The 4,857-nt window shown below is 39.9% G+C and overlaps 1 protein-coding gene across 1 annotated transcript in view; it reads left to right on the top strand.

Annotated features, from left to right (window-relative positions):
- nalcn (sodium leak channel, non-selective) overlaps nucleotides 1-4,857 on the top strand; it is a gene marked incomplete in the record, with an annotated part of 79,600 nt that overhangs the window by 55,952 nt on the left and 18,791 nt on the right.

The raw sequence follows: 4,857 nt of genomic DNA, 5'->3' as shown, positions 1-4,857 counted from the left end.
CGAGTGTTGGGGGTTGGTGCTAACGTTGTGATCATTAAATAAAATTAATCTTTCCATTTTATTATCATGAAAGGCATAACAATATTCAGGTTGAGTTTTTTTTTTGTATGTTAGACTCTTTAAAAAAGTGATAATTTTTCTGATATAGTCTTGAGATATATATCGTGATATGTATCGTATTGTGAGACGTGCATCGTGAGGCATATTGTATCAGACTGTACCCATTTCACACATCTGACTTTTTCAAACATCCCGTTTGCTTGATTTTGAACAAAGAAACACTCAGAAACGCAGTTTTAATCTTAAAGGCCTTGTGCGGTGAAAATCGTGATTTTTCTTAAACTGCAATAAAACATTAGTATTTATGTCACAAATGAACCCCCGTATAATTATTTTGTCACCCGCGGCCCCGTGCACTCTCTACAAGCGTTCAAAGATAGCGCGGTCGCTCAGATTTTGGGCAGCCAACTGATAAGTAGGTCATAGGTCGTGTGACGTCAGTACAGGAACATACAGCTAGATCCGCTAGTGTTGTGATGACTTTCTGGGCATGGAATTACTTAACATAATAGAATTTGGACTGCCGTGGATTTGGGGATTCGAACGGGATAATGGTGAATAGGAGTGTGGTATTTGGGTGCAGTAATGTGCCGAAGAAGGGGGTCTCCCTTCATGAATTTCCCGTTTCAATAAAGGAGAGGGGCGCTCCCCGGTCAGGGAGAGGCTTTGAGCCCTCCCCGGCCCTCCGGAGGAGGAACGTGAGGCTGGCGGGGGTGGCCTCTGCGCGGGGCGCAGGAGGACCCCGCCGGCTGTCTGGAAAGAGGACCCGCGGGGAGGGAGGCCGAGAGGGCGGCGGGGGAGCGAGTCCACCCGTCGCCGCAGCAGACCCTCGTCCGGATCCGCCGCCCGCCTACCCGGGCGGGGGGGCTCCGTCCGCCTCGGCTCTGGAGGAGGACGACAAAGGACGCTCCGCGGCAGCGGCGGCGCCTTTCCTTTTCCGGTAATGATCCTTCCGCAGGTTCACCTGTGGAAACCTTGATATGACTTTTACTTCCTCTAAATAGTCAAGTTTGATCGTCTTCTCCCCGCCATCGCTGTATGAGCTTTCACCATCGTCATCCGAAGCCCCTGTATCCTCAGATGAGGAAACCTCCGGTTCAAACTGGTAGGGCTGTACACCCTCCGAACCCTGTGTCATTAAAATTCCCGTGTTTGATGAAGGCTCATCACCTTCATCCAAAGAAATATCTGCTAAATCGTGGTCTACGTCGCTTCTCAAACCGTCAGCCATTGTTGTTTACACTCTGGGATCCCTGAAGTGACGTCACGCGCAGCCCCCGCCCATCAACACCTATCGCCCAAATTTGAAGCTGTGCACGACCATAAAATGATCAATAAAATCGCGCTGGATCATTTTAAGTGAATATTTTTATCAGATTCGTTTTCCAAGTTCCATTGACTTTCTAAATTTAAAAAAAAATTTGCCACTGCACGAGGCCTTTAAATTATTTTATACATGTCCTTCACTATGAGAAAAAGGCTACAAGAACATGTTAAAAACACGATTATCATTGGGGTGGGTCTTTAAGTATTGCTTTATCCTTGTATTTGTTTTCATACATTTAATCATTTAATTCATTCATTCATTCATTATTTCTTTGCTATCCATGAGCTAAGATCCCATTTGCTTTAAGGTTAATGGTCAGTATAAGGGCCATTATTTTCTTTTTCTCACTTGAACCATAGTAAAAAAAAAAAAAACAGTGGAAAATCCTGGGAGTAGAGTCCCTTAGCTCAGCAGAGCCTGAAATTGTCTTGAATGGAAGGAGAAATCCTGGCAGGTCACCTGAATGGGTCTCAACGGAAAACATATTAGTCTTGCTTTCATTGTCACACTGCCGTACACTAAATCTCATCTGTGACAGGCACACTACCTTTTAGGATTTATCCTCCTTTCATTGTGACAGAACTAAACATCTCTGCCGCACATCGTCATGAAAGTAGAAAACATTTCTAACACTTGAGGCCGAGCACATTTATTGGTAAATTATTGTTAACAAGGACTACTGACTGACCTTAACATAAAGAAGTCAGGCTAAGTTTTATTAGAGTCAGTCTTTTAAAAAAAAAAAAAAAGTTTTGTTACATCCAATAATTCACATTCAACATTTGACCTTTAGTCTAAATGGTAATGGGGTATTCGACTGTGAAACTTTAAATATAGATCTCTGGGTCTTTAAGCTCAACTCTATGGATTGGATTTGTTCTGCTATGCATTGATTGGGTTTTGATGGGGAAAGCTCAGATCCTACGAGACAAATCTTTGACTTTTTACTTTCTTTCATCTACTTTGGCCCAAACAGAGAATGTTTAACTCCCAACCTGCTATCAAGTCAGAAGATGCTGTTTCTGTTTGGTCAGCAATTATGTAAAGGGCTGTTCTTGTCAATAAAGCATCCATTGGGATGCTCTGCACAGCTCTCAGTGGGCTCATCACTACAAGCCAAGCCTTTTTATGTAACATGGCAAACTGTGTTATTGATCCGTTGATTCAGAATTATTGATTTTGATTGTCTGAAGAATCCACCAACAGAAATAAAAGGCATATAAATAAATCCCCTAATGTGTTGCGACATAATGTATAAAGTTGACATGGCTACAATTGTTATAGTTTTACATGAACCCATTGTTGCGTAGAGAAATTTGTCAGTATTTGTCCCCCTCTACTTTCCTTCTGCTTGTTTGTGTTCCTATTGATTTTTTTGTGTGTTAAGGAAAGTGAAAGCACATTGAGTTAAGATATACAGAAATAATCGTACATGACATCTTGCTGGTGTGTCTGCTTACTTTTTGTGTATTTTAACAGCCTAGACATACAGTATGTACACATGTCAATGCAGTTTTTGTGGACTTTGACATCAACTCTAAAAAATGGCCCTGACTGAACTGCATCATCTTGTGCCAAATTTTAGAAGGAATATTTTTTATTGCATTACACCAGGCTTAGTATAAGCCAATTTAATGGTTTTACTTATTGTTACTTGCTTATTAGCAAATTAAAAAAAAAATCTAAATTGTTATAATTTTTTTTTTTGTAATGCACCAATCATATTATTAAACTGAAACAAAACCGTGACCCAAAAATGGAGGTTTTAACCAAATCTTGATTTGTTGTATTCCTTTAAAAAAAACAAACCATTTTGAAAATTACAACTTTTTAACTCCTAAACATGGCTGCCCATTTAAATGACTATAAAGTTAATAGAGTTGGTGGATGATTGATTTGGAGAATCTGTCAACAAACATTTTGAACGCTCAAAGTAAGACCATATACTTTTATTGAGGCATTTGATTGGCCATTATATAACTTGAATAAATGCACTGAAGAAAAACGACCAAAAATTAGGATTAGCGAGATTATTTTTTTTTAAATGTAGCAGAGTAAGAATGGTTATTCAGTGGCTGTTTATTTCTCAATAGAAGTGTATTAGAGTTTGGCTTCTTGGAGCCAGTAGGTACTTCCTGTTTGGAAGGGGGAGGGGTCATTCAGTCCAGTTCTCATATGCAGTCAATGGTTTCTCCTTAGAGACTTGCTATAGACACCATTCTTACTTTGTATGTTTTTCTCATAGCTTCATTTGGTTTAGCAGTGCTGAAAAGGTCTTTTTTAGGACTCTGCAGATTATTCTATTTGTTATGGAGTGACTTGAAAGACAGAAGACAAACATTTTTTTTATAAATGTTGGGAAGTTGCTTCCATTTTTGTAAAAAAAAAAAAAATCTATAAAAAAGTTCGAACTTAGACTTATTTGTGAATCTACTGCGCATTTTCAACCACCACAATCTTTTCCAATTTTAGTTTGCCTGCTTCTTCCTATAGCCCGCGTCTATCTTAGGAGTCAGAATACCCACAGAAAGCTTAGACAAGCAGATGCTGGTGCATAATTTCTACTTCACGGTATGCCACTCACCCACTCAGGGTGAAAAAGAAGCTCTTACATTTTTGTCTGTTAGTGAAAAAAAAAACTGAATAGAGACATTTCAACTCGTTCTTTTGTTCAGCTTCTTATTCTGCACATATATTGCACAGAGAGAGGTACCAACACCCACCGGCAAAATGGGAAAGAGAAGGATACGAAGTGACAGGAAAACATTTGCTGAGCCCAGTCAATGTATTTCACAACAGTTACCTTCCTGACTGATAAGCTGCCATTCTCCATCGCTCCAAATGTAGTTCACTTTTGGGCCTAATCTGCAATGCATCAGGGGTTATCTCCAGGCACCCAGACAGCCAACACCTGCAAGGGAATATCAATCAGCCTCTGCCATATGTAATTAAATGAAAATAATTGCCTCTATTCCCTTTGTCTTCCTTTTTTTTATTCCCTCATTGTGTCCTAATTCGCTTAAGCCTGAGCAGCCGCACATGATTCTGTCTCTTCCTTTTCTTTTATCCATTAACTACTCCAAAGTAATCTCTTTTTTTGCTCTTTTGTTGCCATCTTCCCTCATTTATTTAAAAAAAAAAGTAAGTGCAACCTCATCCTAAACATGGTGGTCTTGTGTGTTGTATTTGTTGTAGTCAAGTGTCTTGCTGCCATCAACAGGCAGAAAAATAAAGCTGCACTCCACCACCCAGCATCTTTCATCTCCTAACACCAGATTTGGTTTATAGCAATGTATTCTTCAAAAGGTATCTCCCCGCGCCCTCTCAACACCCCAACTGACATTCACCATCTTTTGTGTATCGGTTCAGATCCTCTCCTCGTCTCATCACTTCATTAGGGCTGTACTGTACCCCTTCTGATACTTTGTAAGGGAATTCAACTGATTCTCGTTTTTTTTTTTTTTTTTTTT

The sequence above is a fragment of the Oryzias melastigma genome, linkage group LG21, assembly GCF_002922805.2.
Source record: "Oryzias melastigma strain HK-1 linkage group LG21, ASM292280v2, whole genome shotgun sequence".
Classification (NCBI taxonomy): domain Eukaryota; kingdom Metazoa; phylum Chordata; class Actinopteri; order Beloniformes; family Adrianichthyidae; genus Oryzias; species Oryzias melastigma.
The sequence above is the reverse complement of the archived record's forward strand: the minus strand, read 5'-3'. Positions and strand labels throughout refer to the sequence as shown.